This window comes from Pan paniscus, chromosome 2 (genome assembly GCF_029289425.2).
Source record: "Pan paniscus chromosome 2, NHGRI_mPanPan1-v2.0_pri, whole genome shotgun sequence".
Classification (NCBI taxonomy): domain Eukaryota; kingdom Metazoa; phylum Chordata; class Mammalia; order Primates; family Hominidae; genus Pan; species Pan paniscus.
The window spans coordinates 163,306,392-163,329,200 of NC_085926.1; the positions used below are offsets into that span (position 1 = coordinate 163,306,392).

The window sequence follows — 22,809 nt, forward strand, 5'->3', positions numbered from 1 at the left end:
TATGGAACTTGTCATCTTGTTCTTTGTATACTATGTGGTAAATTTCTTTCTGTGGTAGCAAGTAGTAAACTTTATTTCTTAAGAATATATTAAAAGGAATTGGAATTTTATTTCTCTATAGCTAAATAGTTAAACTGAACCAAGCTAAAAATGTTGAAGAGCTTTAGTCAAGATAACATATTTCAAATCTGGGACTTACTTTTCCTGATCACAGTTAAACAATGATGGTTTTACAGGAAATACAAACAATCTCAGCACACACCTGTTTCTTTGGGGTTTCTTTTTCATTATTATTTTAAACAACAGTGGTAGGAAACACATTTCAGAAGTAAAATGTGTCTTAAATTTATTATTCCCTCTTTATTTCTGATTATAGACACTTTAAAATATGGAAATAAAAATTCAAAGGCTGTGGTGTTCATTCATGCATTTTATTTTATAATAATAACTTATTTTAAAAACACTAGAGATTAAATCTAAATACATGAAGCAAATTAATATCATCCTAACATACCATTACCATTTTCTAAACTCAGTTGACATAACTTGTAACTTGTCACTCTATTTAAATATACTCAAAACATTATTGGTAATATTTTATAAATAATATTTGTGTTAATATATGTTAAAATTTGATTAAATGCAGGTTTCACGTGGTCAAGTCAGTTACAATGATTGTAATAACTTTAGTTGTGATACATAAAAGAGATTTGTTTAATTCATTATAAACATAAATATTTCATTAACAAAATAAAACTTACTGGCCAAAATTTTTAAAAATTATCAAATAAATGGTAAAATCAAGTAAGAACAACTGAAAAATACCTCTTTAGTTTGTGATACATTTACATATTTAAGATTTGTTTTATGCCTTCTGTCAAAAAGCTTTTGAGGTAATATAATTTTAAAACATTCATCCACACTATAACTTAAAGAATCAATTTTTTTAAATGGAGAAATAATATAAAATACATAATAGCTTAACTATATTATTTAAATACTTAATATAATTAGAGTAATTTGATAAATGAGATAATGTAACCAAATCTATCCCTGTGGGCTTAGTTACAATGATATGTGTAAGTGAATTCATAGCATTTCCAAACCTCTTTTTATAAGAAATATAATTTTCTGATATAAATTCTACACTGCCCATTCTGCTTATTTTCAATTACTGGGTATATTCAAAGTTCAGTGATTAGAAGAATGAAATTGAATAAACTTACAGACTCTACACTTTGAAAGATCATTCAGCCGGGCATAGAGTACCTGAGGTATACATGTTGAATTTATAACCATACATCAACAGAAAGAGGACAGATCTGTTTTTACCATAAAAGAACTGCCTTCTACAGTGTTCTATCCATGTAGGGGACCTGGCAAGGGTAGGAAACAGATGATTACAGCATAGCTTGAAGAACCACAAACATCTGGACACCAATGGCATGAATGCCAGACAACTTATGGTCACAAAATAAAAATAAGAAAAAAAATCCTTAGGCTCTTTTAGCAACTTGAGGGGTAGCCTGAATCTTTGTTTTTGGAGAAGATGATTTGTACTGGGAACAAAAGAATGCCTATGAAGAGAATGAGAAGAGAAGCCACAGACTGCCAGAAAATATTTGCGATAAACAGATCTAATAAAGGACTGTTATCCAAAATACACAAAGAACTCTTAAAACTCAATTTAAAAAAATAATTAAAAAGTAGGCAAAAGACCTGAACAGACACCTCACTAAAGAAGATGTAGCACTTTGGGAGGCCGAGGCGGGCAGATCATCAAGTCAGGAGTTGGAGAACGGCCTGACCAACAGGGTGAAACCCCGTCTCTACTAAAAATAGAAAAGAAAATTAGCCGGGCGTGGTGGCATGCACCTGTAATCCCAGCTACTCAGGAGGCTGAGGCAGGAGAATCGCTTGAACCCAGGAGGCAGAGGTTGCACTGAGCCGAGAGTGGTTCCACTGTACTCTAGCCTGGGCAACAGAGCCAGACTTCGTCTCAAAAAAAAAAAAAAAAGAAGATATAAAGATATAAAATAAGCGTACATATAGATGCCCAACATCACAAGTCATTAAGAAACTGCATATTAAAACAAGAAGATACCATTATCTACCTACTAGAATGGTCCAAATCCAAAAGACCAACACCAAATGCTTGTTAGAATATAGGGCAACAAGAATTCTCATTCATTGCTGGTGGGAATACAAATGTTACAGCCACTTTGGAAGACCATTTGCTTGTTTAAAAAAAAAAAAAAAACTAAATGTATTATTGCCATAGAATCTAGTAGTCACTTTCCTTAGTATTTACCCAAAAGAGTTGAAAACTTATATTCCCTAAACACCTGAATGTGTATGTTTATAGAAGTTTTATTCATAGTTACCGAAACTTTGGAACAGCCAAGATATCCTTTAGTAGGTGAATGGATAAATAAACTGTGGTATACCCAGATAATAGAATATTAGTCAGTGCTAAAAATAAGTGAGCTATCAAGCCATGAAAAACATGGTGGAAACTTAAATGCTTATTACTAAATGAAAGACACCAATCTGGAAAATCATGTACTGTATGATTCCAAGTATATGACATTCTGGAGAAGGCAAAACCACAGAAAAGATCAACGATGAGTAGCTGCTTTGGTCTCGTGCATAAGGGAAGGATGAATAGAGAGACCAGGGAGAACTTTTAGGGCAGTGAAGCTATTCTGTATGACACTACAATAGTGGATACATGCCATGCTACGTTAGTCAAAACCCACAGAAAGTACAACATCAAGCATCTACTCTAAGGTAAACCATTTACTTTGGGTGATAATAATGCAACAATGTAGGTTCATTGATTATAGCAAATGTACCACTCTGATGTGGGATGTTGATAGTGGGAGAGGCTGTACATATGTAGGGGCAAGGGTACAGGGGAACTCTGTACTGTGCACTCAATTTTGCTGTGAAAAAAGTAAAGGCTGTCAAAGAGAGAAAGAACCTTTCTTTTAGAGAGAAAGGCCAACCTATAAAACTCAGAAAAAAATAAACCCAAGATAGACATACGGAGCCAGTAATGATAAAATTTTTGTATCTGTGTTTCAAAGTCAGGTTAGATATAGACATTTTCCCATTGGCATAGGAAATATTGTTTATTCAAATCTAATCATGAGACCCCCTAGACCGTTTTAAACTTTTTAGATTATGACCTACCATAAGAAATACATTTTACACAAAGGATCCAATATACACAAACACACACACGTACATGCACATGCAATTTAAAGAAATTCAACACTTAATGCATGTGATGTACTCTATATTTTCTTTTATTCAATATTATTTAAAAATTTGCTGAATACAATTTAGTTAATTGATTTTTTTATAACTCTAGTTTACAAAATGTTGCCCGGAATCCAGTCTAGTGCTCATATTAGAGATTGTTTTATCATCAGTTACACAAGTAATTACTGCTCCTTGGTATTCTGCAGACACCAGAATGAATAAGGGAAACTTAATTGAGAATCTTCTGTCAGCATGAGCCTTAATGGAGTGAATTCAGTTGAAGCACTAAGGGAGGTCTTGTGGTTGAATTCGTACATTAAAAACAGGACTTTGTGAATATACCATCTTCCTCCTCTGGCAAGAAGCAAGGCTGACAGCTATTGAATACTAACTTTGAAGTACTTGTTTTCTAATAATTGATTTGATTAACCAGAAGAGACCCTAATTCAGCAAAGGAAAGCCAAACATCATCCTCTGGATTGTCAGAAAATAATCGCACCCTACACACAGAAAAAGAGAAACCTAAGAAATGGGATAGGCTATGTCTGTGTGAGAAAAGGGAGGGGGCAAGAGATACAAGAGTCTGTACAAGGTGGATTGGGAAAAAGTTATTTTCAGAGAAAGAGAATTTTGACGAGAGTCTATCCTGTTTATAAGAGGAGTTAAGAGTAAGAAAAATAGACAAAGAGAAATTGTATAAAGTATTGTTGCACATTTGAAAAAACAACTATTAGTATTTTCATGAGAAATTAAATTAAATATTTAAATGCTTTCAATCATATTTTGGTTACCAAACTGTTATGTTGTTTCTGTTGCTGTTACATTGTTGGTTCTGTTGTTGTTGTTATCATTATTGTTATTTTAAAGATAACTACGTGACACAATGAGTCCCAAACAAAAATTGCAATTGTTAAACTCTAAGAGTTAATTTTTCCAATGCAGTGTAATAACTGGGATTATCCTTTAACTCTTCTCTGGTTTCCAACTCACATTTTGAAGTTGCTTGATAAGGGAAGGATTTAGAATATTGGTAAGCCTAAATATAGTATGTGTATATATTCAAGGAAGCAAAACACACTTATTATAAATACATTTTTAAACGAGTTATTTTATATTTTTTTCTTTTTAGATATGCAAATCAGAGTACTAAAAACAGTATATGGTGGTAAGTGAGTTATATTGAAATCTCCGAAGTGCTCCCTTTGTTGGCTGTTTTAAGTCTAACAATGCCAGTTATAATTCAGTCTAAGAACTATTCAGTGACTCTTGGAAAAGATTAAGGCTCAAATCTTAAAGCAACTAAGCAGACAGCCATGATGGTTTAAATATACTTACTCTAAGCCAGGCGCAGTTACTCACGCCTGTAATCCTAGCACTTTGGGAGGCCGAGGTGGGCAGATCATGAGGTCAGGAGATCGAAACCATCCTGGCTAACATAGTGAAACCCCGTCTCTACTAAAAATACGAAAACAAAATTAGCTGCGAGTGGTGGCGGATGCCTGTAGTCTCAGCTACTCGGGAGGCTGAGGTGGGAGAATGGCATGAACCCAGGAGGCGGAGCTTGCAGTGAGCCAAGATCACGCAACTGCACTCCAGGGCTGGCCCCTAAAAAAAAAAATACATATATATGTGTATATATGTGTATACATATGTACATACACATGTGTATATATGTTTCTACCAAAAGGGAGAAAAATTTTGCAACCTATGCATTTGAGAAATGTCTAATATCCAACATCTATAAAGAACTTAAATAAATTTACAAACAAAACAGAAGCAACCCCATTAAAATGTGGGCAAAGGACATTAACAGACACTTTTCAAAAGAAGACATACATGCAGCCAAGAAGCATACAAAAGATGCTCAATGTCACTGATCACTAGAGAAATGCAATTCAAAACCACAATGAGATACCATCTCACATCAGTCAGAATAGCTACTTTTAAAATGTTAAAAAATAATAGGTGCTGGCGAGGCTGCAGAGAAAAGGGAATGCTTATAAACTGTTATTAAGAGTATAAATTAGTTCAACCATTGTGGATTTCCAGTGTGGTGATTTCTCAGCCTGTGTGGTGATTCCTCAAAGACCTGAAAACAGAACTACTATTTAACCCACAAATCCCATTATTGAGTATATACGCAAAGGAATATAAATCATTATATCATAAAGACACATACACACATAAGTTCACTGCAGCACTATTCACAATAGTAGAAAAATTGAATCAACCTAAATGCCCATCAATGGCAGATAAAGAAAATGTGGTGCATATACCCCATGAAATACTATGCAGCCATAAAGAAGAATGAGATCATGTCCTTTACAGGAAAATGGTTGGAGATGGAGGCCATTATCCTTAGCAAACTAACCCAGGAACAGAAAACCAAATACCATATGTTCTCACTTTTAAATGGGAGCTAAATGATGGGAACACATGGACACACAGAGGGTAACAACAGACACTGGGGCCTACCAGAGGGTGAAGGGTAGGAGAAGGGGGAGGATCAGGTAAAATAACTAATGGGTACTAGGCTTAATACTTGGATGATGAAATAATCTGTACAACAAACTCCCATGACATGAGTTTACCGATGTAACAAACCTGCATATGTATCCTCGAACTTAAAAGCTAAAAAAAGATCAAATATAGCCTTTCCTGTCATATTAAAAAATGGAAAGCCTTTTATTTATATAAATATCTGCTGACCAGAGAAAATCATGCTCTAGGGTATTAACAGTTTTATAAATACCAATGTCTAGTTCAGTTGCTTCAAACATTTGTAATACAGTTAGATTATTATGTCACAGTTTGCCTTCCTCCCTAAGATCCCCTGACCTCCTAAATGCTTTTTTAAAAAATTGCAGACTTTAAGATTCACTCCTTTTGCTGTAGAGTTCAATGGGTTTTGAGAAATATATGATGTCATATCCACCATTACAATATTATACAGAATATTTTCACTGCCCTAAAAAATTGTTTGTGTTTCACCTATCTAATCTTCTGTCCCCACAATCCCCTGGAAATCACTGATGTCTTTATTGTCTCTATAGTTTTGTTGTTCTACAGCCTTGCTCTGCAACCTTAGCATTGTCAAATTGTAGCCATTCTAACAAGTGTGCAGTTTATTCACTCTTGTTTTAATTTGAAATTCTCTAAACACAAATGATGTTGAACATGTTTTCATGTTTATATGCCATTGGTACATCTTTGGTGAGTTGTCTGTTTAAAACTTATCTCATTTTAAAAATTGCATTGTTTTTTATTTTTCAATTTTGAGTTCTTTTGTATATTTATATATTTTTTAGATACTTTCTCCCAGTCTGTAGCTTTTTTTTTTTTCATTCTCTTGTCATTCACAAGCAGAAGTTTTTAATTTCATTAAAGTCCAAATTATCAAATTTTACTTGTATGGATTTTGCTTTTGGTATTGTAGTTAAAACTCATCATCAAACTAAAAGTCGCCTATATTTTCTTCTGGAAGTTCTATTGTCTTGCATTTTACATTTAGGTCTATGATTCTCTTCAGTGATTTGATTTCTGTCATTTCATTTTAATTCTTTCTTAGAGTTTGCATTTGTTTACATTACCTATCTGTTCTTGCATCTTGTCTACTTTTTTTTGCTACAGCCCTTAGCATATTAATCATAATTATTTTAAATTCCCTGTGTGATAATTCTAAAATTTGTGTTATATCTGACGCTTGCTTTCCCTCTTCAGCCTGTGTTTTTTCTTGCGTTTTCTCACATCTTGTAGTAACGCATTGAAACCAGACATGATGCATTGAGTAACAGGAATGAAGATAAATAGGCCTTTAATGCAAAGTTTTATGTTAATCTGGCTAATAGGCGGAGTACATTTAATGTTTGTTGTTATTGCAGGTATCAGAAACTTTAAATTTCCCTAGCACCTTGGCTTTTGTTCCCCCTATTGTCTTTGTGTTTCCTATAGAACTCCCTCTTAAATGGAGTCTGTGACTTGCATGTCTTTCAACTATAATCCACTGTTGATATGGTATAAAGGATGGGGTGAGAGGAAGCATTCTACTATCTTTTGATTTAATCTCTTTCTTTTACTGAGGCTGTGTCACTGGGCTGTGACCTTCACAAGGGTTTCTTAGGTTTTTCCTCCTGTAAGGTAAGGCAGAAAGATTAGAGGGACAGGGGTTGGATAACTGCAAAAGACATAACAAGAGAAAAATAGAGGTTTGTTAACATGTATATTATATATATATGTGTGTGTGTGTGTATATATTGTGTATATATACAATGTGTATATATACAATGTGTATATACAATGTGTATATATACAATGTGTATATACAATGTGTATATATACAATGTGTATATACAATGTGTATATATACAATGTGTATATACAATGTGTATATATACAATGTGTATATACACTATATATACAATGTGTATATATACAATGTATATATATACTATATATACAATGTGTATATATACACATGTATATATATACTATATATACATGTATATATATACACATGTATATATACACAATATATACATGTGTATATATACACAATATATATATACACAATGTATATATATACACATTGGTGACACCCAGGAAATGAGTCTTTCTCAAAAAGGTGGCTTTGAATTCCAACTTATATGGCATCTTCAACAAAGAACAATAGATTTTTACAGAAGTGACAAAGTAAAAGAAAACAATGTAGAGTTTCTAAGGGCAGCAAATTGTGGCAAGGCAAATATCATGGTAGATAAAGACTAGTTGATAAAGCTCATTAAATGTGTATTTTTCTGGTGCCATCTCTTTAGACCAATAAGGATGTAAAGTTGTTTTCAGTGGTTAAGTTTTGTCCTCCCTGATAGAGAAGAAGGAAGGGATATCTTTTGTCTTTCTAAACATATGTCCTACTTGTAGGCAAATAAATGGAAGGCAGAAAACGTTCCTGCATCTGTGTCTTTTTAATTGCCTTTAGCTTAAAACAATACTTATGGCAAAGAGGCTTATTTTGGGGTGGCCTATTCTGGTATCCCAGAGTGGAAATGTTTTTTTACTAGGCTTTGGTATCTGAGGTATTCTGGCTTTATAAGAGAAGTTGGGACAAGTTTCCTCCTTTTTTCCTGAAATAATTTGTTTGGTATTGATACTATTTTCTTGTTATATGTTTGCTAGAGTTCATCTGTAAAGTCACATGGACCTAATGTTTAATTTGGGAATGTTCTTGAATTTTCTGGAATCATTTCAAATGTTATCTCATTATTCTTCCTCCAATATCTTTAGAATATTTCTCCTTTTCTCTGGTATTGGTAAGTCTCTCTCTCTCTCTTTCATTCTATTTTTGATTGATTCACCAAATTTATTAATCTACTTAAAGAACACATTTTTAATTTTTTATATTTCTCTGTTGTTTGTTTTGTATTACATTAATTTCTACTCTACTCTTACCTTTATATTTCTTCTCATGTGTTTTTATTATCATCCAGTTCAACATATAGATGCTCCTCAACTCTGGGTGGGGCTATGTCCTATAAAATGAAGTTTAGCCTAATGCTGCCTCCTTGTAAGTTGATCTAATAGTTACTTCATACGTTGTATCTAAACACTGCCCCTCTCCATATCATTTCCCCACCTTCTCTTCCCACACATAAATTCTTTCCTGTAATTGGGGTGTTTCTTTCTGGAGCATAATTAAGGAAGAAGAAATAAAGGTGTGGTCTCCAATTAACTATTATGAGTTTTAGACCTAATTTGCTAATTAGGGTAATCCAAATATTTTACATTTTACTAATTTTAAGTTTTTTTGACAATGGGGGTCACAATAGTTACATCTTACTAGTAGTAGTTTTTGATAGGGTCTGATTCTGCCACCCAGGCTGGAGTGCAGTGGCACAGTTATACCTCACTGTAGCCTTGACTTCCTGGGCTCAAATGATCCTCTCCACTGAGCCGTCAGAGTAGCTAGGGCCACAGGCATGCACCATCACTCTTGGCTGATATATATATGTAGCCCAGGCTGGTATTGAACTCCTGGCCTGAAATGATCCTCCCATTTTGGCCTCTCAAAGTGTTGGGATTACAATCGTGAGCCATACAGTTGGCCATTTTTCTTTTTCCCTTTTTATTATTATATGGTGACTTCCTTATCATTAGATTTAGCATAGGGAAATGTTTTAATTCAATACTGCAATTAACTTAAATACATTACTTAATGTCTCTATCTCAGTTTGGTTATATTTAAATAGGGTGATTATACGGCCTTTAGTAAGGTTGAAAATTAAAAGAGCTAACAAAATGTTCAGAAAAGTTCTTGTCATGTGATAAGCACTAATGTCTATTAGGGTGTTAGATGTTAGCTGTCATTCTTTTATTGTCTGAGAATTTAGGCAGATAACTCCAAGGCCAAGAATAGTAAGATAGGTGAAAACATCCCCTCATCCCAAAGTAAGGTGCCAACTCAACTATACAGGACGTGTTAGAAGTTTGGTCATTTCAGCTAGCTTTTGATCTTTACCAACCCTGAAATTATGAAAGGAAGAAAGTTGAAAAGCCCACTGGAAATTTCTTTATAGAGAGTTATCAGTGTGGCTTGGTAAATACACGTTACCCTTCTCTGCTCATTTTCTAACACTGGATGAACCTAAAATAGCAGTAATCAAGAGGAGAATAAATTAGAGCAAGAAAATAAAGATTAAAAAAAATCACTCCAAGTTTCCACATCAAAGATTATCTGACCTGAAATAAGTTAGAGTTGACAGAAGAAGCTTTAATTGAATGAAAGTTTGGAGGTTCATTTCAATTTAAAATTGAAATGAACATTCCACTAAGTGGCTGGAAAACTGCATAAAAAGATTCAGGAGGCAGAAGGAAAGTCCACAAATAAATATTCAGGGAGAGTAGTTCAAAAGAAAGGGTAACTTTTCTTCACTTTTCACTGGTCCATTTGTCAATAAAGTGTCTGCTTGAGGGAGACTCACCAAAGATACTCTAAGAACACAAACCCAACGTTAAAGATGTATCCCAGGCTCATCAAGGACTCCTAGACAGAAAAATGGAACCATGAGCTGCTAGAGTAAAATTACTACTATGAGATAGTTGCAACCTGTTGATAGTATTTATAAGTAGCAAACAGAAGAATGAGATTTACTTAAGGATAATTTGGGTTTACAGGGATAGAAGGGAACAAACGTAACAGAATGTTAAGTATGATTTTGTTGTCTCAGAGTTTGGTCAAAGACCTCAAAAGTCAAATATGCTCATATCTTACAAAAAGATGGTTGATTACCTTTAAAGACATCTAAACTATTGTTATACTCTGGCATATCGCCCACCTGCATGGCACAATAGAGAAGAAATTGAAGAGGCTTGTATATGCACATGATTTCTTGGAGAGAGCTGTCAGTGTGCTATGTGAGTTAACTCTCCTCCCTGGCTATGTTCCCTCTCACATGTATCTCAAAAAAAAGATTCTGAGAAAGTCATTCAGAGAGTTTTATGTTCCTTTTATGTTCCTTGAGTTTGAGAGGCTAAAAAGTCTAACGGCAAGTAGCCGGAGCTGGCTGAATTATCTTGATAGGCAGAGCAAGCAACTGAGCCTTCACTGGTATCCTTCTACTCTTTCACATTTGCCAAGCAAAGGTGGTATACCCGTTGTATAAGAAGAATGTGAGCATCTTGAGAAAACTTTCTGGATGGGGGAGGCAACCATAAAAAGGACAGTATGTCTTCAGGAGACAGAAAGATAAGGAGGAAGTCTCAAGCAGCCAGCTGGAGGAGTCAGCTCCCATGAAAGAGACACACATGTAAGAGCTCCCTAGGAAATGAGGATCTTCAAAAAACCCATCAAGCAAAGTGTCCTACTGGAGAAAAAGACAGCAGCTGTGAATCTCTGGAACCGACATTCATAAGACAGACATACGATTGTACCCAGTTGTACCATTTACCACTGTTCATTACCAACTCCCCAAATATGGAAATGACCCTAAATAGCATCTAGCCAGTGGACAGTATAGAGAGCTAGAAAAAGAGAAGAAACTTATCATGCCTTCTCCCTATAGCAGGCTTTCCATTCTGAGATAGACTCAAACTTGGAAAATAGAGTAATGTAAAATCACAAGAAGTTAAAAAAAACAATTAGCTGCATGTGGTGGCATGCACCTATAGTCTTTGCTACTCAGGAAGCTGAGATAGGAGGATGGCTTGAGCCAGAAGGTTGAGACTGCAGTGAGGTGTGATTGTGCCAATCCACTCCATGCAGCCTAGGTGACAGAGCAAGATCCTGTCCAAAAACAAAACAAAACAAAACAAGAAGTTTCAAAGTTTGGTTAAGATTTGGACTTGTATTACTTTTTTTTAATATACTTTAAGTTCTAGGGTACATGTGCACAACATGCAGGTTTGTTACATATGCATACATGTGCCATGTTGGTGTGCTGCACCCATTAACTCATCATTTACATTAGGTATACCTCCTAATGCTATCCCTCCACCCTGCCCCCACCCCACGACAGGCCCCGGTGTGTGATGTTTCCCTTCCTGTGTCTAAGTGTTCTCATTGTTCAATTCCCACCTATGAGTGAGAATATATGGTGTTTGGTTTTTTGTCCTTGCGATAGTTTGCTGAGAATGATGGTTTCCAGCTTCATCCATGTCCCCACAAAGGACATGAACTCATCCGTTTTTATGGCTGCATAGTATTCCATGGTATATATGTGCCACATTTTCTTAATCCAGTATATCACTGATGGACATTTGGGTTGGTTCCAACTTTTTGCTATTGTGAATAGTGCCACAATGAACATATGTGTGCATGTGTCTTTATAGCAGCATGATTTATAATCCTTTGGGTATATGCCCAGTAATGTGATGGCTGAGTCAAATGGTGTTTCTAGTTCTAGATCCTTGAGGAATCACCACACTATCTTCCACAATGGTTAAACTAGCTTAAAGTCCCACCAACAGTGTAAGAGTGTTTCTATTTCTCCACATCCTCTCCAGTACCTGTTGTTTCCTGACTTTTTAATGATCGCCATTCTGACTGGTGTGAGATGGTATCTCCTTGTGGTTTTGATTTGCATTTCTCTGATGGCCAGTGATGACAAGCATTTTTTCATGTGTCTTTTGGCTGCACAAATGTCTTCTTTTGAGAAGTGTCTGTTCATATCCTTTGTCCCCTTGTTGATGGGGTTGTTTGTTTTTTTCTTGTAAATTTGTTTGAGTTCTTTGTAGATTCTGGATATTAGCCCTCTGTCAGATGAGTAGATTGTAAAAATTTTCTCCCATTCTTTAGGTTGCCTGTTCACTCTGATGGTACTTTCTTTTGCTGTGCAGAAGCTTTTAGTTTGATTAGATCCCATTTGTCAATTTTGGCTTTTGTTGCCATAGCTTTTGGTGTTTTAGACATGAAGTCCTTGCCCATGCCTATGTCCTGAATGGTATTGCCTAGGTTTTCTTCTAGGGTTTTTATGGTTTTAGGTCTAACATTTAAGTCTTTAATCCATCTTGAATTAATTTGTGTATAAGGTGTAAGGAAGGGATCCAGTTTCAGCTTTCTACATATGGCTAGCCAGTTTTCCCAGCACCATTTATTAAATAGGGAATCCTTTCCCCATTTCTTGTTTTTGTCAGGTTTGTCAAAGATCAGTTGGTTGTAGATGTGTGGTATTATTTCTGAGGGCTCTGTTCTGTTCCCTTGGTCTATATCTCTGTTTTGGTACCAGTACCATGCTGTTTTGGTTACTGTAGCCTTGTAGTATAGTTTGAAGTCATGTAGCATGATGCCTCCAGCTTTATTCTTTTGGCTTAGGATTGTCTTGGCAATGCGGGCTCTTTTTTGGTTCCATATAAACTTTAAAGTAGTTTTTTCCAATTCTGTGAAGAAAGTCATTGGTAGCTTGATGGGGATGGCATTGAATCTATACATTACCTTGGGCAGTATGGCCATTTTCACGATATTGATTCTTCCTACCCATGAGCACGGAATGTTCTTCCATTTGTTTGTATCCTCTTTTGTTTCCTTGAGCAGTGGTTTGTAGTTCTCCTTGAAGAGGTCCTTCACATCCCTTGTGAGTTGGATTCCTAGGTATTTTATTCTCTTTGAAGCAATTGTGAATGGGAGTTCATTCATGATTTGGCTCTCTATTTGTCTGTTATTGGTGTATAGGAATGTATTACCTAGAAAAAGAGATGATTTTTTGAAATTACCTGATAATGAAGTGAGGACATTTTATTGCCTGAAATTTTCTGAAAGAACTATGGGTTCTGCCTAGGGATTTGTCTAAAGGTAAAGAGTCAATGAGTACAAAGGGTGGGTTTGCAAGGATAGTGGATAAGAAGAAAAAAAAAAAAAGTTATTTCCTGCCTGCTCTCAAGTCCACACATGTATAAAGAGCCCTGTATATTATGAAATATTGCAACATTTAGGCTCTACACCCACACATAGTATAGATCTGGGGCTCTCAGTGTCCCCGGAAATTATTTTTTTGTATTTAAGAAACTTTAAGCCAAGTACCCAAGCCAGTTTTCTTGGGAGGACGGAGCTTTGTAGATGTTGATTTCACACAGAAAGTTTATGCTTGTTGTTTAATAGTAAGCTTGTCCTAGCTAAGTTCATATTTGAAAATAAATGAGGTTTATTTAATGAGAATAAATGAGATTTATTTTCAAATATAAACTTAGGCGCACAGTCAATTTGTTCAAATGTGTCCCGTTAAAAAAGGACAGATTTTTATTCAACCTAGGCAAATAAATATATTACCATGAAAATTAATGAGACTCAGTAAAAGTATGTATTTCTGAATTCTAAGGACATAGGGAGAATCAGATACCACTTAAAAACAAATCTCTAAGCCCTTCCCCAAAGAATACAATTTCTAAATACTAATATTAATACTTTAAAAAATAAACTTAACCTAGGAAATGTGACTATTTGATTTGACACTTCTTGTGTAGCTCTTACAACGATATTGAGCTAATTAAAACATAAGGAGTCTGCCAAGCCAATCTAGTTATTGCTAGAACCCATTTCCAGTTTAATAGATAAAATCAATCTTTGTGATTTTCTTGGTGTCCTTTGGGAAGACTCAAAGATAGTTTTAGCTGTGAGAGATAACATGAAATTTTTATTTTAGTTTAGTTTTAATTTAGGATCTGATCTTAGGAAGCTAAAAGCAAGAGTTGTCAAAAAGATTTGGTCATTTAATAAAGACAGGGTCACAGGAACCTGAGAAACTATACTTGTATACCCATTTAATCGAAGTGATAAAATGTGTTAAAGTAAACATAGAAGAAAGGATTATTAGAAAGAATTCTCATCTTCCACAAAAGAGAAACCTGCCTTCTTTGTGTTTTTGTGTGTTGCTTTTGTTATCATTTAAAGTAATCAAAAATGTGATAAAGCTAACACAAAGCAAGGAGAATTATTCTAGAGAGAACTGAAACGTCATGTCTTTCTAGAAAATTACACAGAAACAACTTTTTGTTACTATTCCATGTTGAAAACTCTAATACTAATTTGTTACTTTAATACAGGAAGCGTCAAATATAATTATTTCACAATTTGCAATTGCAAAAACATGGAACCAGCCTAAATGCCCATCAACCAACGAATAGATAAAGAAAATGTGGTATGTGTATATAAGTGTGTGTGTGTGTGTGTGTGTGTGTACGTACCATGGAATACTGCTCAGCCATAAAAAGGAACAAAATAATGGCATTTGCAGCAACCTGGTTGGAGTTGGAGACCATTATTCTAAGTGAAGTAACTCAGGAATGGAAATCCAAATATTGAATGTTCTCACTTATAAGTGGGAGCTAAGCGATGCAGATGCCAAGGCATAAGAATATAAAATAACTTATATATACAGCATAGAAATAGATGATAATTTTTTTTAACATGGATAAGTTCTTTAGTGGTGATTTCTGAGATTTTGGTGCACCTGTCACCCAAGCGGTGTACACTGTACCCAAGGAGTAGCTTTTTATCCCTCACTTGCCTCCCACTCTTCCCTCCAAGACCCCAAAGTTTATATTATTCTTATGCCTTGGCATCCGCATAGCTTAGCTCCTACTTATAAGTGAGAACATTCAATATTTGGACTTCCATTCCTGAGTTACTTCACTTAGAATAATGGTCTCCAACTCCAACCGGGTTGCTGCAAATGCCATTATTTTGTTCCTTTTTATGGCTGAGCAGTATTCCATGGTATTTGCACACACACACACACACACACACACATTTATATATACATACCACATTTTCTTTATCTACTGCTTGGTTCATGGGCATTTAGGCTGGTTCCATCAGGAAGGAGATACATGTTTGATAATGATATTGTTCATTTATTATCATACCAATATTATTAGAAAAGAGAAAAGAAAAGGAAGTCTTTTTTAGGGTACAGCACATAACTATTTCCTAAGTGTCTGATGGATGTTTTCCTTGAGGACAAGAATATTTAATAGACAGTGAGGACATTAACAAATCTCTAAGAGTCTTTTTCATATAATGACTTCTTTTCCTCTGGGTAGATACCTAGTAGTAGGGCTTCTGGATCAAATGGTAGTTCAACTTTTAGTTCTTTAAGGAATCTCCATATTGTTTTACTTAGTAGTTGTACTAGTTTACATTTCCACCAACAGTGTATAAGTGTTCCTTTTTCACCATATCCACACCAACATCTTTTTTTTTTTTTTAATTATGGGCATTCTTTCAGGAGTAAGGTGGTATCTCATTGAGGCTTTGATTTGCATTCCCGGGATAATTACTGATGTTGAGTATTTTTTCGTATGTTTATTGACCATTGGTATATATTCTTTTGAGAACTGTCTATTCACGTCCTTTGATCACTTTTGGATGAAATTATTTGTTTTTTTTTTTTTCCTGCTGATTTGTTTGAGTTCCTCATAGATTCTGGATATTAAAGCTTTGTGGGATGCATATTTTGCAAATATTTTTTTTTGCATTCTGTGGGTTGTATGTTTACTCTTCTGATTATTTCTTTTGCTGTGAATAAGCTTTTTAGTTAAATTAGGTCCAATCTGTTTTTCATTGTTTTTGTTGCATTTGCTTTTGGGTTCCTGGTCATGAATTCTTTGCCTAAGCAAACATCTAGAAGACTTTTTTCAACGTTATCTTCTAGAATTTTTGGGTTTCATTTCTTAGATGTAGGTCTTTGATCCATCTTGCATTGATTTTTTTATAAGGTGAAAGATGAGGATCCAGTTTCATTCTTCTACATGTGGCTTGCCAATTATCCCAGCACCATTTGTTGAATAGGATTTCTTTTCCCCACCTTTATGTTTTTGTTTGCTTTGTCAAAGAAGAGTTAGCTGTAAATATTTGGTCTTGTTTCTGGATTCTCTATTCTGTTCCGTTGGTTTACATGCTTATTTTTAAACTAGCACCATGCTCTTTTGGTAACTATAGCCTTATAGTATAGTTTGAAGTTGGGTAATGTGATGTCTCCAGATTTGCTCTTTTTGTTTATCTTGCTTTGGCTATGTGGGCTCTTTTTAGGTTTTATATGAATTTTAGGATTGTTTTCTCTAGTTCTGTGAAGAATGATTATGGTATTTTGATGGGAATTGCATTGAATCTGTATATTGCTTTTGGCAATATGGTCATTTTCATAATATTGATTCTACCCATCCATGAGCATAGGATGTGTTTCCATTTGTTGGTGTCATTGATGATTTCTTTCAGCAGTGTTTTGTAGTTTTACTTGTAGAGATCTTTCACATCATTGGTTAGATATATTCCTAAGTGTTTCTGTCTCGTTTTATTTTGATTTTTGCAGCTGTTGTAAAAGAGATTGAGTTCTTAATTTGATTCTCAGCTTCGTCATTGTTGGTGTGTAGCAGTGCTACTGATTTGTGTACACTGATTTTGTATCCTGAAACTTTACAGAATTTATTCATCAGATATAGGAGCTTTTTGAAAGAGTCTTTAGGGTTTTCTGGGTATAGGATCATATCGTTGTCAAACAGCAACAGCTTAACTCTCTCTTTACTGATTTGGGTGCCTTGTATTTCTTTGTCTTGTCTGATTGCTCTGTCTACGATTTCTGGTACTATGTTAAATAGAAGTGGTGAAAGTAGGCATCCTTGTCTTGTTACAGTTCTCATGAGGAATGCTTTCCACTTTTCTCTGTTCAGTATAATGTTGGCTGTGGGTTTGTCATAGATAGCTTTTATTACCTTAAAGTATTTCCCTTCTATGCCAATTTTGCTGAGGATTTTAACCATAAAGCAATGCTGGATTTTGTCAAATGCTTTCTCTGCATCTATTGAGAAGATCATATGGTTTTTGTTTTTAATTCTGTTTATTTGATGTATCACATTCATTTACTTGTGTTTGTTTAACCATCTCTGTTTGTAGGTTACCTGATGCTTTGCCTCACAGCTCTTAAGATTCTTTCCTTCATCTTGACTTTAGATATTTTGATGACTGATGAATGTCTCAGGTGTTCTTTGAGCTTCTTGCATTGAGATGTTTAGATCTCTAGCGAGAACAAGGAAGTTTCCCCTGATTATTCCCTGAAATATATTTTCCAAACTTAGATGTCTCTTCTTCCTCTGGAACAACAATTATTCTTAGGTTTGGCCATTTAACATAATCCCAAATTTCTCTGAGGCTTTATTTGTTTTGATTACTTTTCTTTTTTCTTTTTCTGATTGGGTTTATTAAAAAGCTTTGTCTTCGAGCTCTGCAGTCCTTTCTTCTACTTCTTCTAGTCTATTGTTGAAAGTTTCCAGTACATTTTGTATTTCTCCAAGTGTGTCTTTCCTTTCCAGAAGTTGTGATTGTGTGTTCTTTATGATGTTTATTTCTCTGGAGCATTTTATAATCTATATCCTGGATTTTTTTAAAATTTATTTTCATTGCTTTTCACCTTTCTCTGGTATCTCCTCGAGTAGCTTAATAATTAACCTTCTGAATTCTTTAACTGGCCATTCAGAGATTTATTCTTGATTTAGATCAATTGTTGGGGAGATGCTGTAATCTTTTTGGGTGTTATAGATCCCTGTTTTGTCATATTACCAGAATTACTTTTCTGATTTCTTCTCATTTGAGTAAACTCTTTCATGGAAGAGGTCTGGAACTCAAGATCTGCCGTTCAGATTCTTTTGTCCCAAGGAGTGACTCCTTGATGTGCTACTCTCCTCCTTCCTTAGTGATATGGTTTGGTGCTGTGTCCCCACCTAAATTTCATCTCAAATTGTAATCCCCATGTGTCAATGGAGGGACCTGGTGGGAGGTGATTGGATCATAAGGACAGTCTCCCCTATGTTGTTCTCATGATAGTTTGGGGGTTCTCATGAGATCTGATGGTTTAAAAGTGGCAGTTTCCACTGCATTCTCACTCTCTTCCACCACCATTTAAGACGTGCCTTGCTTTCCCTTCACCTTGTGCCATGGATTCCTGAGGCCTCCACAGCCATGTGGAACTGTGAGTTGGTTAAACCTCTTGTCTTCATAAATTACCCCATCCTAGTTAGTATCCTTATACCAGTATGAAAACAGACTAATAACAGAAAATTGTTACCAGGAGTGGGGCATTGCTATAAAGAAAACCTGGAAATGTGGAAGCAACTTTGGAACTGGGTAACAGGCAGAAGTTGAAACAGTTTAAGGGTTCAGAAGAAGACAGAAAAATTTAGGAACATTTGGAACTTCCTAGAGACTTGTTGAATGGTTTTGACCAAAATGCTGATGATAATGTGGACAATGAAGTCCAGCCTGAGGTGGTCTCAGATGAAGATGAGGAACTTACTGGGAAGTAGAGCAAAGGGTTAGGTGGGTCTGGGCTAAGACTCTTTTTAGGTGGGGTTTCTCATGGCCACCATGGGGGGTTGAGGTGGTGGTTCTCAGGACAATGGGGTTATGTTCCAGAGGGGATTATGGCTGCCTCTGCTGTGTCAAATAGTTCACCAGAGAAGTAGGGGATAGCTGTAACAAAAGGCCTCACCTAGACCCTAGGCAGTTGGTGAGGCGGGTCTCGCTCCCACAGTGTCCCTCTCAGACTTTGCCTCAGGCTGTAAGCTTCCCCACTAAGAAAGCAAGCATGGCTTTCGGAACTTGCTCCTCTCCATCTTGCCACATTGTCATTAGTGGCTTCTGTGCTCATATCTGCAGCAGTTCCCATTCACCCCCAAGATTCTGCTCAAGATCATTAGTGCCCAGTAAAAATTATTATAATTTTCAGTTGAAAGCTTCTTTCATTCTGTGGCCCCTCCCTAAAACCACTGGTTGCCTTGCCTCAAGGCCCTGTGAGATATAGTCAGGGATGGCTTTTCTGGGCTCAAGCTGGAGACCGAGAGTGCCTACAAGGCTCTTCCCACTGCTGCTTCTACTTTTATATTTAATGTGGCTCCCTAAATCAGTTTCAGCTCTAGATAAGGTTAAATTCTTCTCCCGTGATCTGTGTTTTCAGATTCCCCAGGGATGTCTGTTTGGAGACAGGTTTTACCCCTCTCATACTTTGGGAACTCACACTATTTTGCCTGTTTCATGGAATTTGCAGTGGTGTGCTGCTTCTTTCAAAGGATCTGTGAATTCTTTTGGTTTTCCTGGTATGTTTCTGTGATGGTTCTTGGAGCCAAAGTTCACAGTGTGAATCTCCACATACTGTTCTTTCCGTCCAAGTGGGAGCTGTATGTTAGCCCCATCTGCTATCTGCCATCTTTCTCAGATGATGATCTAGAAAAGTTTTAATGTTATCTTCTGTATCCTAAAGTTTTTCTGTGTCTCCTAATGTCACTTATTCCATTTTACATTTTTATTCTTCACATTCATTTTATTGATTTTTTTCCCCAGTATCCAGTGTTCCTTGATTCTTTATTTACATTTATGGTTAAAATGTATTGACTTGTACACGGGACTAGCAATGTTTTTTATTGTGACATTGGGACCTCTCTCTTTAACAGAGCTCACTTTTGCAGAGGATGACCGACTGTATGTTCTCTATAAGTGGGTCATACATTTTTGATAATCAGGGTTTTCTATAGAATGCATGGACAGCAAATGGGAAACTAAGTTGGAGGCTCCCAGCATTTCCAAAGTTAAGGGGAAGTCTGTGAAAAAAGGACCATGAGATCTGCAGAAAGAAAAAAAAAAAAGGAGAGCTTTATCTTCTTAAAAAAAAAAGGAAGAAAATAAAACAACTGCAGATTGGGGAGATGCAACCTGTGATGTAAAAGAAAAGCAGACAGGTGGTGGGGTGTTTTGAGAGTTAGTGATTATAGAGGCAATAATAGCAGGGGATGGGAGTCAGGGAAGTGAGAAACAGAAACAGAATCTTGATTGAATGACTTTGTAGCCCCAAATCACCTGTCACTCTTAACTGCTTGGTTCCAAGTGGTTGATGAGTTGGCACCAGGTAGTCTGTTGCTAGTCAGTGGGGGAATGTCCAGCTGCAATCTATTTCAGTGCTGACAAGAGGAGCTGGTTTGGCTTGACTGTAGGAAAAAAAAAGTTCTGTGACACTTTTACAATAACTTTCTGAGAACACAGAGAATGCTCCCTGACCCAGCCATGGATACCTGATTCTATTTTAACTTTGAGCACCTCAGTTAGTCACAGAGAGTCCATTCTACCTGAAAGGGGCATAGGTTAATGGCCCTGAAGCTACCTTTACAAAATTATGGCACTCAGAGAAATCTGACATAGTTCACTTAATCTTGCTTCTGATTTCCAAGCTGTTCTTGTTCTTTCCTGGGCATAGGCCAAAGTAACTTGGAGGCAAATTTAGTTTCTGGTTTAACTTAAAAGCAAGGATGATAAGAGTCCCTCTCTAAAACTAACCTCCTCTTTGCTTAGGAACCAAAAAACACGTATGTAAGACTAACAGAAGGCCACAAGAATAGGCCTATGGGTGGGGCATGAATTCTGCTAGGATGTAGGTGCAGCTTCTATAGTTTTAATGCTCAGGAGTCATATGACCAGATGTCACAAGATTTGTGACTTCCCCAATTGCTCCTATAGATAACATCACTATTACAAAACCTGAGATTGGTCTTTTTTGAGATGTTTTTCAGACTCACCAATCCAGAATTGTAACTCATAACTCAATTGGTTCTATGGGCTGCAGAGGCAGACCCAGTGCAAGAGGACTATTTTCCACACCTCTAAATGTTATCCCCTACCAATCAGGAGTACCCATTCCTTAGCCCCATGTCCACCAAATTATTTATAAAATCCCTAACCTCTGAGCCTTCAGAGAGACTGATTTGAATGATAAGTTCAGTAATCCAAAATAAGCCAGCCTCACATTGATTTGACTCTTTCTCTGCTGCAATGCTGCCATCTCAGTGGACTAATTTTGTCTGTGCAGAAGGCAGGAAGAACCTATCAAGTGATGATAACCCCTATAACAAAAGACGGATTAACAAGAGAAAAGTATACACATATATTTAATATAAGTTTTACATGAGAGGAGAGCCTTCATAAAGAAATGAAGACACCCAAAGAAACAGTTAAACCCAAGTATTTTTCATAGTAGGTTTGATAAAGAGTGAACAGTCATGAGATATATGATAGGACAAAAGGCCTTATGTCATAAAAGGACAGATATATCTTTTCCTCCCATCTCAGGTTCATGGCTATGGTCCCTATAACAAAAGACAAATTAGCAAGAGAAAAACAACATACATTATTTTTTTCTCTTTTTTAGATAGGATCTGGCTCTGTCACCCAGGATGGAGTACAATGGTGTCATCTTGGCTCACTGCAACATCTGCCTCCCTGGGCTCAAGCCATCCTCTCATCTTGGCCTGCCTAGTAGCTTGAACTCCTGAGCTCAAGTAATCCACTTGCCTTGGCCTCCCAAGGTGCTGGGATTGCAGGTATCAGCCACTGTGCCCAGACTTGAAGACATACAAATTTATTAAATGTAAATTTTATGTGATATAGGAGCCTTAATAAAGAAATAAAGACCCAAAGAAACAGGTAAATGTATATTTTTATACTTAGTTTGATGAAGAGTGAACAGTCATGGAGAAATATGATTGGAAAACACAAGTGTACAATCTCATGGCAATAAACTGGGGGGAATTTAGCAAGGCCTGTTTGTTCAGATTTTTCTTTGTGTTTCTGTGTCTTCAGGGATATGAACATTCTTGTTCCTTTCCTCCAGGAATAGCGAGGACATTTCTCTCATGAAGGTCTTAATAGCCTGCCAGGGGAGAAAAGTGGTAGAAGGTCAAAGACTAAATTTTCTGGGTTTTATTATTTGCTTTAGGAGAGAAGGGCAAGAGGAAGTTGAGAGTGACTTTTCTGCTTCTGCTGTTTCCTCAAATGCCAAGTTCCCGTATTTTGGAGTAGTGTTTCCTAAACTTTATCAATCAAATGTTAATAACTTGGGGGAAACTCAGTGCTGAAGCTCATAAAATGATTCCCCATAATCTGGCACTTTGGCATGCTGAGCATTTCACATTGAAGGAAATTTAAAAGGCCTTAGAAACAGCCTCAGAACCAAGGATCTTCTGATCTTCTATTTTTCTCCCCAGAGGGGAACTCTCTCTCTAAAGTTCCCTTACCTGAAGCTC

The 22,809-nt window shown here is 36.1% G+C and overlaps 1 long non-coding RNA gene across 9 annotated transcripts in view; it reads left to right on the forward strand.

Annotated features, from left to right (window-relative positions):
- The window catches only part of LOC117979812 (uncharacterized), a 442,597-nt gene that overhangs the window by 202,515 nt on the left and 217,273 nt on the right, over positions 1-22,809 (forward strand). For 2 of the 9 annotated variants that reach the window (XR_010111694.1, XR_010111687.1), the window contains one exon: positions 21,936-22,107. The exons of the other annotated variants lie outside the window; for them this stretch is intronic. This is a non-coding gene — a long non-coding RNA (uncharacterized LOC117979812). The remainder of the gene's footprint in view (positions 1-21,935; positions 22,108-22,809) is intronic. 9 annotated transcript variants of the gene reach the window in all.